The sequence below is a fragment of the Erinaceus europaeus genome, chromosome 20 (assembly GCF_950295315.1).
Source record: "Erinaceus europaeus chromosome 20, mEriEur2.1, whole genome shotgun sequence".
Lineage (NCBI taxonomy): Eukaryota > Metazoa > Chordata > Mammalia > Eulipotyphla > Erinaceidae > Erinaceus > Erinaceus europaeus.
This window is the reverse complement of record NC_080181.1, coordinates 14,704,038-14,717,194: the sequence shown is the minus strand read 5'-3', so window position 1 is coordinate 14,717,194 and position 13,157 is coordinate 14,704,038. Positions and strand designations below refer to the sequence as shown.

General features: G+C 41.1%; 2 protein-coding genes across 2 annotated transcripts in view; one reads left to right on the top strand and one right to left on the bottom strand.

Annotated features, from left to right (window-relative positions):
* The window catches only part of RPS25 (ribosomal protein S25), a 303,551-nt gene that overhangs the window by 134,806 nt on the left and 155,588 nt on the right, over positions 1 to 13,157 (bottom strand). The gene's annotated exons all lie outside the window — the stretch shown is intronic.
* Positions 1 to 13,157, top strand: part of CXCR5 (C-X-C motif chemokine receptor 5) — an 88,198-nt gene that overhangs the window by 40,231 nt on the left and 34,810 nt on the right. The gene's annotated exons all lie outside the window — the stretch shown is intronic.

The window sequence follows — 13,157 nt, the reverse complement described above, 5'->3', positions numbered from 1 at the left end:
GTCCCTGTGCTTCATACAAGTGGATCAGTTTTCTAAAATAGAATTATAATAAAACTTTCCAAGATTTTCATATATATATATATATATATAATTCTTTTTTAAAATTATCTTTATTTATTTATTTATTGGATAGAGATAGCCAGGAATCAGGCGAAGGGTGGTTATGCAAATAGATTCTCATGCCTGAGGCTCTATAGTCCCAGGTTCAATCTCCCATACCATCATAAGTCAGAACTAATCAGTGCTCTGATAAAGAAAAAAAAAAAAAAAAAAAAAGCAAGACAGCTAGAAATCCAGAGGGAAGGGGGTGATATAGAGAGGGAGAGAGAGAGACACTTGCAGCCCTGCTCCACCACTGAAGCTTTCCCCCTGCATGTGGGGACTACAGACTCAAACCCAGGTCCTTGCATATTATAACATGTGCTGAGCCAGGTGCACTACCTCCCAGCCCCTTTCCAAGGTTTTCTATAAAAACAATGCAACAATGAATACATTTGTTATTATAATAAAACAATATATTATGACTACATAGTTTCAAAAACATAATCTTTACCCGATAGACACAGTGAATAAAAGAAAGCATAAAGATGATTTAAAAGGGGCCAGGCAGTGGCACACCTGGTTAATTAAGCACTCACATTACAGTGCTCAGAACCCAGGTTCAAGCCCCTAGGTCCCACCTGAAGGGGGGAAACTTCGCAAGTGGTGAAATAGATATTCCAGATTAAAATTTTTTTTCTTTCATTTGCACTGATGTCAATTGAATTGCTAAAAACACATTCCGAGCATCTTTACTTATATTTTTTAAAGATTTTACTTATTTATCAGTGGAGGAGGGGGAAGCAGAGCATTACTGGCATATGCAGTGCTAGGAATCTCCCCATTGTGTCACATCACAGGCCACCATTCCAACCATCTTTGAAAATTAGGCATTAGAGTACATGTTGCTTTGTACAAGCTCTTTCCCTGTGTAACTGAAAAATCAGGCCTTCTTGCCCTGATTCTGATTTTACTATTGAATTTACAAATTCAGACTTCAAATCTGTTTCTTATTTCATGGCAGTGTATTTTTAAATGACATTCATATCCCCTCTCTTTGCATTTCTCTCGTTTAATGACTGTAACTCACAACAAATATTCAAACATACACACTGCCACCACCACCACCAAGAACATTACTGAGTAGTATTTGGATAATAGAACATGTGGGTTTCCTGCTGATACACAAAATTCCAGATTGAAAATGTTAATTTAAGGACATAGTTTGTGTCCAAATTTTATTTCTTTTTAAAAGATATTTATTTACTTATTCCCTTTTGTTGCCCTTATTGTCTCTTTATTGTCGTTGTAGTTATTGTTGTTATTGATGTCGTCGTTGTTAGATAGGACGGAGAGAAGAGGAGAAGAGAAAGACACCTGCAGACCTGTTTCACCGCTTGTGAAGCGACTCCCCTGAAGGTGGGGAATCAGGGCTCAAACGGGAATCCTTATGCTGGTTCTTGTGCTTCGCGCCACATGCACTTAACCCACGCCACATGCACTTAACCCACTGTGCTACTGCCCGACTCCCCCAAATTTTATTTCTTGAATGGTCACTCACTGGATTTGTGTAAAGTGTGCCAAGTGCACTCAACCAGCTGTGTTACCACCCGACCCCCTTATTCTCTTTTTATTTCTTTTGATAGAGGCTGAAAGACAGAAAGAAAGAGGGAGAAAAAGATATCTGCAGCACTGTTACGGCACTCGTGAAGCTTATCCCTTGCAGCTGGGGGGCAAATATACATTTCTAATTGATACAGATGTATCATGTTATGTTTTAGAATAGAAAACAACAAGGGGAGGCTCCCCACCTGCAGGGCAGTAGCTTCGCAAGCAGTGAAACAGGTCTCTCCCCCTCTGTCTTCCCCTCCTCTCTGAATTTCTCTCTGTCTTATCCAACAACCACAGCACTCTCTCAATTTCTCTCTGTCTTATCCAACAACCACAGCAGTAATAACAGCAGTAACAACACCAACAACAACAATGAGAAAAAGATGGCTGCCAGGTGCAGTGGATTTGTGGTGCAGGCACCGAGTCCCAGTCATAACCATGGAGGCAAAAAAGAAAAGAAAAGAAAACTTGAGCAAGTGGTATAGCCCATTTTAATAATCTCAGTGCAGTGCAACCATCTTTTTGTTAACACAGCAACAGTCGGAGTGGAACACGAGTAGGTATTATCAAGAGGGAAATTAAGTTAAATGTGGGTGAGCACTTTCAGAGAAAAACGGAGAGTGACAGAAGCAAAATAAGCTTCATTTTGTGCACTAGAAATGAAGGTGTAAAGTGAAAGGGAGGGGTACCAATGATGACATTGAGCAGCCCTAGAAACTTTCGTCTTCTGTGATCTCACCATATTTGCTTGGGTGACTTTCTGTTGTCATTGGGAAACCTGTGGGACTTTCTCCTTCAAGAATAACCAGCCACTTTCACTTTTCCGTGGTGTCTATGGCCTTGTGTGACTTGCCATTGACTGCTTCATGGCACTAACAGTGTTGATTTAGCAGAAAGCATCAAGGCACACAGATTAGAGGATTGGATGATCTCACTTTTGTCAGTTGGCTCAGTTTAGTTTCATTCTTAGATCATTTATTGTATGCTCTCTAATTGTACCCTCATTTGGCAGAGACTTTAAGCTGAGCCATTAATAAAGTCCCTTTCTTACCAGTTTACTCTGCTCCCATACCACCATAAACCAAAGCTGAGCAGGGCTCTGGTTAAAAAAAAGAAATGGGGTGAAGTGGCCAAGTGGTAGCACACCTGGTTGAGCACATGTTACAGTGCACAAGGATCAAGGTTCAAGTCCCCGATCCCCACCTGCAGTGGGAAAGCTTCACAAGTGGTGAAGCAGTGAAGCTGGCCTCTCTGTTTCTCTCCCTCTATATCTTGCCCATATCTCTCAATTTCTCTCTGTCTCTATCCAATAAATTAATAAAATTTTAAAAAAGAAAAGAAAAATTCTTTAATCATTTTACTCTGTATCTGCAATTCAAAGCTGTGCTATTCTTACTCCTTTGAGTATTAGAGATGACAAATTCCTTTTTATCTAGACTACCATTTTTATGACTCTTCTTCCTACAAGTACACCCCAGTGCATAGTTAAATACATACCTACATACATATATAAACAAATATATACAGTGGATTACTGTGTAACCTGTGTAAAGAATTATATCTGAATCTTTTGTAATTCTTGTGTTTTTTAACTTTTATATATTTATTCATGAGAAATGATAAGAGAGAGAGAGAAAGAACCAGACATCCCTCTGGTACATGTGCTGCCAGGGATTGAACTCAGGACCTCATGCTTGAGAGTCCAATGCCTTATCCACTGTGCCACTTCTCAGACCACATTTCCTGTATGTCTTTATTGAGTAGAGAGAACAGAGCATCACTCTAGCACATGAAATATGAAGAGTCAAACTTGTTTTTTAAAAATATACGTTATCTGTTTTATTTTAATGAGAGATATATACACAAAGAGAAGGAGACCAGAGCACTGCTCAGCTCTGGCTTATAGTGGTGTGGAGGGCTGCCCATGAGGCTCTGGAGCCTCAGTCCTAAAGACTCTTTGATATAACCACTGTACCCTCTTGCCCACCAAGAATCAAACTTGGGACCCCATACTTTTGAGTCCAATGCCTTATCTCCTCCACTCCACCACCCCCTGGATCTCACTCCTATTATATTATTATTAAAATTTTTAAACATATAGAAAAATTAAATTATCTATAGACTCACCACTAATATCCAGTAATTCTCTACATTTTACTATACTCAATAATAGAAATAAATGCTAAACCATCTGAAAATCTCTCCCTAAATAATATGTAAGCATGTAGCTTCTTTATTATTATTATTTATTTTGTTGCCCTTGTTGTTGTTTTTTAATTGTTGTTGTAGTTATTGTTGTTGTTGATGTCATCGTTGGTGGATAGTACAGAGAGAAATGGAGAGAGGAGGGGAAGACAGAGGGGGAGAAAAAGAGAGATACCTGCAGACCTGCTTCACTGCCAGTGAAGTGACTCCCCTGCAGGTGGGAAGTCAGGGCTCGAACTGGGATACTAACGCTGGTCTTGTGCTTTGCACCACCTGCGCTTAACCCGCTGCGCTACTGCCCTACTCCCGTACTTAAATTCTTTTCTGTGATAAATGTTTATTGAAAAACCAGGCTTTCAAAAAGCAAGTAATTGCTGCTGCAGAATTCATTAGTAGAAATAGGAGTATGTTGAAGCTAGTATTAGAACCCCCACAGCTTAAGAATTCAATACAGCTCTGCTGTATTGACCCTGCACTTGGCAAAAAAAAAAAAAAAAAAAAAAGTGCTAGAAAAATTCTAAAATGTATTTTCTTGTTACTTATGATGACAACAGAGCAAAGACCAGATAATCTGGAGGAAAATCTCTAATGTTGGGGGTCATTGAACTTTATGTGTTTTATTTATTTATTTTTATTTTATTGAATAGAGTTTTTTTTTTCTCATATAAACTACTGTCAGACCTGTTCTTACTCTATGTTCCTAGTACATGGGCAAATGATTAATCACAGTGTTTTAACTGTGATTAATCATTTGCCCATGTACTAGGAACATAGAGTAAGAACAGGTCTGACAGTAGTTTATATGAGAAAAAAATCTTGCCATTTAGGTAGTTAATCACAAACTTACAATGTAAGATTAAGAAGCACTGGGAGTCAGGCAGTAGCACAGCAGGTTAAGCGCACGTGGCGCAAAGCACAAGGATCCCGGTTTGAGCCTCTGGCTCCTCACTGCAGGTGAGTCGCTTCACAAGAGGTAAAGCAGGTCTGCAGGTGTCTATCTTTCTCACCCCCTCTCTGTCTTCCCCTCCTCTCTCCATTTCTTTTTATTTTTTTAATTTTTTTTTATTTAAGAAAGGATTAATTAACAAAACCATAGGGTAGGAGGGGTACAACTCCACACAATTCCCACCGCCCAATCTCAATATCCCACCCCCTCCCCCGATAGCTTTCCCATTCTCTATCCCTCTGGGAGCATGGACCCAGGGTCATTGAGGGTTGCAGAAGGTAGAAGGTCTGGCTTCTGTAATTGCTTCCTCGCTGAACATGGGCGTTGACTGGTCGGTCCATACTCCCAGTCTGCCTCTCTCTTTCCCTAGTTCCTCTCTCCATTTCTATCCTATCCAACAACGTTGACATCAATAACAACAACATTAATACGTACAACAATAAAACAAGGGCAACAAAAGGGAAAATAAATAAATATTAAAAAAAAAAGATTAAGAAGCACTAATAGTCCCGGTTCGGGGAGTCAGGTGATTGCACAGCGGGTTAAGCGCACATGGCATGAAGGGCAAGGACCATCCTAAGGATCCCAGTTGGAGCCCCTGGCTCCCCACCTGCAGGGGAGTCGCTTCCCCTCCTCTCTCCATTTCTCTCTTTCCTAGCCAACAACAATGACATCAATAACAACAACAATAATAACAACAACAATAAAACAGCAAGGGCAGCAAAAGGGGAATAAATAAATAAATATTTTTAAAAAGAAGCATTATAGGAGTGTAGTCATTGAGCAGAGACAGGCAGGGTTACTTACAAAGAGGAACGCTGGAGAGAGAATGTAGTTGTTACACTTTGCTTCAGACCTGACCTGGATTTCCAGAAAGTGCAAGGAATGGATAGGAGGCAACTGCTAACAGTGTGGTTTGAGAAGTTTAAATAAAGCCACAAACAAAAGTTCCCTCCAGAAAACAAGAAAACATTGTTTTGGTTATGTATACGTTTTGGTGTCAGAAAAGAGCTGAATCCAAACATAGGCTCTGCTATTTCCTAAGGATAAACAGTAGTTTTCATTCCTGTGAGAAGCCCCAGGAATACCAAAGGAGACCACCCGGACCGAAACAAGACAGGACTAGAATGACCACAGGAACCAGTAAATCACCCGTGAGTACAAACACGTGTGGCTGGTGACAGAGAGGAGAGGGGGGCCTAAGGAGAGATTAAGTGACTGCTAACAGTTCAACAGTTTATCAGTGGAGACACCACCTCCAGTCTGCTCCACAACAAGGGGACAGTTGAAGGGAGGAAAGGACTCCCCAGAGACTCACCAAGTGCAACTCTGAGTCTCCATTGCTACTACCCTCAGAATCTGGAGCAGCAACAGGGAGGGACACCAGGGGACAGAGATCTAACCGGGAAACTCAGGAGAAGACCTATACCTCGGTGGCATAGCTGAGGGGCTGTGAAAGTCTCTTTGCATAACTACTGGATTATCTCTGCCACACCCTGCTTTATCTCTTGGTCAGGAGTCAGTGATTAAGCTAAGAAGCCTATTGATAGTTTAAAAGCCCTCAGGCTCCCATAGCCTACAGGGAAGAAAAAAAAAAGAGGCTTTTACACCACTGAGCTCCAACTCAGGGATTGAAAAAACTGTTAACTTCCACCACGGTAAACCCTTTAATTAAATTACTTAGACACAAGTCAATCCAGGCAATAGTGATCAATAATTTGAAAAGTACTGATAAAGGGAACTCATAACATAATATATAAAATGGTTAAAACAACAAGAAAAAATATTGGAGACTCGAACCAGGACAAGAGTCCAGCTAAAAGTCCTCCAGAGGGTGAAGCACAAAACAACGAGTTCAACATCCAAACATTAGCTAAGGAAATAATAACAGGAGTGAGTAAAGAATTTGAAAAAATTGTAATCAGAAATGCAGGAACAACAAATGAGAATATGGAAGAAAATTCTAATTATCTCATGGTTATTAGAGAGCTGAAAGCTGAAATCGCTGAGCTAAGAAGGCAGAAATGTAAATCAAGACAACAATGAGATATCACTTCACTCCTGTGAGAATGTCATACATCAGAAAAGGTAACAGCAGCAAATGCTGGAGAGGGTGTGGGGTCAAAGGAACCCTCCTGCACTGCTGGTGGGAATGTCAATTGGTCCAACCTCTGTGGAGAACAGTCTGGAGAACTCTCAGAAGGCTAGAAATGGACCTACCCTATGACCCTACAATTCCCCTCCTGGGGATATATCCTAAGGAACCCAACACATCCATCCAAAAAGATCTGTGTACACATATGTTCTTGGCAGCACAATTTGTAATAGCCAAAACCTGGAAGCAACCCAGGTGTCCAACAACAGATGAGTGGCTGAGCAGGTTGTGGTCTATATACACAATGGAATGCTACTCAGCTGTAAAAAATGGTGACTTCACCGTTTTCAGCCGATTTTGGATGGACCTTGAAAAAATCATGTTGAGTGAAATAAGTCAGAAACAGAAGGATGAATATGGGATGATCTCACTCTCAGGCCGAAGTTGAAAAAACAAGATTAGAAAAGAAAACACAAGTCGAACCTGAAATGGAATTGGAGTATTACACCAAAGTAAAAGACTCTGGGGTGGATGGGTGGGTGGGGAGAATACAGGTCCATGAAAGATGATGAATGACATAGTGGGGGTTGTATTGTTAAATGGGAATCTGGGGAATGTTATGCATGTACAAACTATTGTATTTACTGTTGAATGTAAAGCATTAATTCCCCAATAAAGAAATAAATTATTTAAAAAAAAAAATCCCTCCAGTGCTATAGGCTCTTACAATGAAAAGGGCAAATACATACTCCCAGGTAGATCCCAGTCTCCACCAAAGTGTTTATCCTTTAGCCCCAACCACAGGGCAGCCCAGTGTAGGCAATAGCTGCCAGTGGAGGCTATTCTCAGATTCCCTCTGGCTCTCAGAATGTTGGTTCTGCTGCTGCTGTGTGATTCTGGCTATCTCAGTATTACCTTGTAATCTTCCTCAACAACCCCTTTTTTCATTTGACTTGGTCACTGGGGCTCAGCTCTTCCCGATCTGACTCAGAGGGAGAAAGGGCCTTGGCTCTTTTTTGCCTTTTGCACCTTTCAGCCCTTGTTGTAAAGCAGTTACACAATATTCTTTCTTCTACCAAGAAAAAAGTTTCTGGGTGGGGGAGATAGCATAACAGTTATGTAAACAGACTTTCATGCCAGATCCCAGGATTTTGTTTGTTTGTTTGTTTTGTTTTTTTTAAAGATTTTATTTAATTGGGAGTCTGGCGGTAGTGGCACGAAGTGCAAGGACCAGCATAAGATTTTATTTATTTTTTATTTATGAAGAATAGGAGGAGAGAGAGAAAGAACTAGACATCACTCTGGTACATGGGCTGCCAGTGATGGAACTTGGGACCTCATGCTTGAGAGTCCAATGCTTCATCCATTGTACCACCTCCTGGACCAGGTTTAATCTCCCACACTGCCACAAACCAGAGCTGAATAGTGCTCTGGTAGAAAAAGAAAGAGAGAGAGAGAAGAAGAAAGAAGGAAAGAAAGAAAGAAAGAAAGAAAGAAAGAAAGAAAGAAAGAAAGAAAGAAAGAGGAAAAGAAAAAAGGCTGGGTATTGGCGCACTTTCTTGAGTTCACGTGTTATAATCTGCAAGGACCTGGTTCAAGCCCCTCATCCCCACCTGCAGGGGAAGGCTTTGTGAGTGGTGAAGCAGGGCTGCAGGTGTCTCTCTGTCTCTCTCCTCTCTATCTCCCCCTCCCCTGTTGATTTCTGGCTGTCTCTAGCTAATAAATAAATAAATAAAGATAATAAAAAAGTGTTACAGAAGAAAGGAAGAAATTTTTCCTAAAGTCAGTAAGAGTGGTCCCACCTGGGCACAGACTTCACACAGCCATGGCACATACAATTCAGAAGAGCTGGGCTCTACATTTACATAACTAAAAGTCCCTGGTGGCTGGTTTTCCTCAAATGTAAATGGATTAATAACACTCCACTGAAATGACAGTTTTTCATTATAATTCAGATATTATAGGGTCTAGTTTCTGTGGGCACTGGACCTCCAGATGTCTGTGTGTCCCCACACCCTCTCCAGAGGAAAGATAATCAGCCCCAGGAATTTCATGTCCATTCATTCAGCCAGACCAATCTCTGACATAGCCAAGCCTGAGGAGAGAGTGCTCCAGATGGGAGCCTGTAGAACATGTATCTAATATTTTTAAATAATTAGTCAGGCTAAGAAGCTGTTAGATAAAAACATAATCTAGGGTGGGGGAGATAGCATTATTGTTATATGAAAAGACTTTCATGTTGTTGGCTCTAAAGGCCTAAATTCTATCCTTACACCATCATAACCAGAGCAAAGCAATGCTCTGGAAATATATACGGTCTCTGCTTTTTTTTTTTTTAATATTTATTTATTTATTTCCTTTTTTATTGCCCTTGTTGTAGTTTTTATTTATGTCGTCGTTGTTGGATAGGACAGAGAGAAATGGAGAGAGAAGGGGAATATAGAGAAGGAGGGGAGACAGATAAGACACCCACAGACCTGCTTCACCGCTTGTGAAGTGACTCCCCAGCAGGTGGGGAGCCAGGGACTCAAACCGGGATCCTTACTCTGGTCTTTGTGCTTTGCGCCATGTGCGCTTAACCCGCCTGACTCCCATGGTCTCTCCTTCTATTGTAACTGAATTCACAATGAGTAACTGAGATAATGAGTACTGGTGGCCCAAAATTCCATTCCTAGCATGATCAATAAAAGCCAAAGCTGATAGGTGCTCTGGTAAAACAAACAAACAAACAAACAAACTGGGGCCAGGTGGTAGAGCAGCAGGATAAGCGTACAGGGCGCAAAGCGCAAGGACTGGCACAAAGACCTGTACAAGGATCCCTGTTCAAGCCCCGGCTCCCCACCTGCAGGGGGGTTGCTTCACAAGTGGTGAAGCAGGTCTGCAGGTGTCTATCTTTCCTTACCCCCCTCTGTCTTCCCCTCCTCTCTCCATTTCTCTCTATCCTATCCAATAACAACAACAGCAAAAGGGATAAAATGGCCTCCAGGAGCAGTGGATTTGTAGGGCAGGCACCAGTCCCCAGTGATAACCCTGGAGGCAAATAAATAAATAAGCCATGATACACCTTCAGAACTAAGAAGATCTTGTTCTAATTAATATAAAGTTATTTTAAATTTTGTATGAGCTTTTACTTTATAGATTTATTTCATTAGCATTTTTACTGGACTGACGTGTTTCATATATTTTTTCCTTTTTTCTTTCTTTTTTTTTGTTTTTTGGTTTGTATAGAGACATAGAGAAATTGTGAGGGAAAGGGAGATAAGTGGAGAGAGAGAGAGAGAGAGAGAGCTGAAGCACTGCTTCACTACTTGTGAAGATCCCCCCTCACGCCCCCATTCTCCACAGGTGGGCACCAGGGACTGGGTCCTTGAGCACTGAAATGTGTGTGCTCAACCAGATGCATCGCCACCTGGCCCCTCACAGATTTTTTTATTGTCAGTCATGATGGGGGAAAAAAAGTTTGAAAACTCTTTTATCAAATGAAATAATAGGATCTAATGATTTTATTCCAAATCAGCGATTTTCTCAGCATCATCCCAAAGATAGTCTTTTCTTTCACCACCAATTTATGAGTCCTTCTTTAATATGTTTAAAATTGCCATCCAGGCAGTCAATAGATATTTTTTAAACATCTGCTATATATCATAGGCATGCTACATGGTGGAATAATGGCACAATAGTGAATAAAAGCATAGTTCCTCTCCTTAGTCCTGGACCTCTTAAGTCCTGAGTCATGTCTCTGGGTTTTCTATTCTGTTCTATTGGTCTTTCTCTGAAAATTGGCCAGTGCCTCAGTGGTTTTCATTGCATTTATCTTTTGCTGGACAGTTATTAAGGGCTGAGCACTGTACAGTTTCTTACATAATATTTTATGTAGTACTCAAAATGATTCTGTAATGCTCTTATTCTCATTCTATTAGATGAGGAGACAGAGGCTGTGAGGGACTAATCTTTCCCAAGGTGACTCTGTTAGTCCACTCAGGTTTCAAAAACAGAAATTAATTTTCGGGGCCAGGCAGCGGCTCACCTGGATAAGCGCACACATAGTGTGCAAGGTCCTAGGTTCAAGTCCCTGGTCCCTACCTACAAGGGGAAAGCTTCACAAGTAGTGAAGCAGGGTTGCAGGTATCTCTCTGTCTCTCTCCCTCTCTACATCCCCCCTCTCTTTTATTTTATTTTATTTATTAATGAGAAAGATAGGAGGAAAGAAAGAATCAGACATCACCTTGACATAGTGTGCACCCCAAACATAGCTCCCAATGTTCTATTTAGTGGAGGAGGAGAGAGCACAAGGTTTGGCATCAACTAATCTGTATATTAATTACCAAAAGTAAATTAAAGCATAATAAAGTTAAAACATGATAAATTAATAAATTAAAACAAACTCATTATAAAATAAAGAAACGACAACTAAATATATTCAGTAACTATATCACTAACTAGTGTTACAATCTACTAAATGTATGAGAATGCCCTTATGCAACTATGAAAAGAATTATTTTTAAAAAATATTTATTTATTCCCTTTGTTTCCCTTGTTGTTTTATTGTTGTAGTTATTATTATGTTGTCATTGTTGGACAGAGAGAAATGGAGAGGGGAGGGGTTAGACATAGAGGGGGAGAGAAAGACAGACAGCTGCAGACCTGCTTCACCGCTTGTGAAGCGACTCCCCTGCACGTGGGGAGCCGGGGGCTCAAACCGGGATCCTTACACCAGTCCTTGGGCTTTGCCCCACGTGCGCTTAACCTGCTGCGCTAACGCCCGACTCCCTAAGAAAAGAATTATTAGAGGGGAAGAATTGAACTCAGAACCTTGTGTTTGAGACTCAACGTTTTATCAACTGAGCCACTTCCTAGACCACTCTCCCCTGCCCCTCTCAATTTCTCTCTGTCTCTATCCAATAACAAATAAATATATTTTAAAAAAGAAATTAATTGGGGGTCAGGCGGTGGCGCACTTGGTTCAGCGCACATGTTACAGTGCGCAAGGACCCAGGTTCGATCCCCTGGTCCCCACCTGCAGGGGGAAAGTTTCACAAGTGGTGAAGCAGGGCTGCAGGTGTCTCTCTGTCTCTCTCCCTGTCTATCACCCCCTTCCCTCTCAATTTCTGACTGTCTCTATCCAACAAATAAAGATTTTAAAAAAATTAAAAAAAAAAAAGAAATTCATTTTCTCATAATTCTAGAGACAGGATTTTGGTCCAAGATCAAGGTTCCAATAGGGTTTGCATTCTGATTTGTAGGTGGCCTCTTTATGTGTCCTCAAATCACCTTGACTCTACTGGTGGGAGAGGGATAGAGACTTCAAGTACAGTCACATTGGGGGTTAAGACATCAACATGTGAATTCTTTTTACTTAAAGGGGTACATTCTCTTTTTGATTTATTTTCCTTTTTGTTGCCCTTGTTGTTTTATCGTTGTTGTAGTTATTATTGTTGTTATTGATGCCATTGTTGTCGGATAAGACAGAGAGAAATGGAGAGAGGAGGGGAAGACAGAGGGAGAGAGAAAGATAGACACCTGCAGACCTACTTCACCGCCTGTGAAGGGACTACCCTGCATGTGGGAAGCCGGGGGCTTGAACTGGGATCCTTACGCCAGTTTGAGCTTTGTGCCATGTGCGCTTAACCTGCTGCATTACCGCCCGACTCCCAACATGTGAATTCTTGAGGGACATACTTCAGTCTTATCATAGTGACATGTCCAAGAAGTGATTAAAGCCAGATTCAAACACAGATCCATTTCCTCTGAAATTGGAATTCTTGCTGAACACCATTTCTCTCTGAGAGGGCAAATCCTATGTCATCATTTCCATTTTCATTTTGTTTTAGTGCCCAGAACTGATCCTACAGCATCATTCATTTTATTTTTTCTTTTCATTTTTTTATGCTGAATCAGGGAATGAGCCCAAGACTTGGTGCCTGCATGACATCACCACTGAGTATCCTGTCTGGGTCAGTTTTTCCTCTTCTTTATTTTAGAGATGGGGTCGGGGAGGAAGGTGAAAGAAAGGTAGACAGAGAGTAGAGGCACCACAGCACTGTTCCACCATCCATGAAGCTCCACCTCACCCCAAAACCCTGTGATATCCATTATGCTTCCATGTGGTACTGAATCTCAAGCCGCTGCCTCAAAATTGATACGCTCCAGTCTACTCCCCAACCTACCTCCCAACCCTTATTCTCTTTTAGAGAGAAAGAGGCTATTCTCAACCATTTTCTCTTTTCCTCTGAATTTTGTAGTTGCTTTGACACGTTTCCT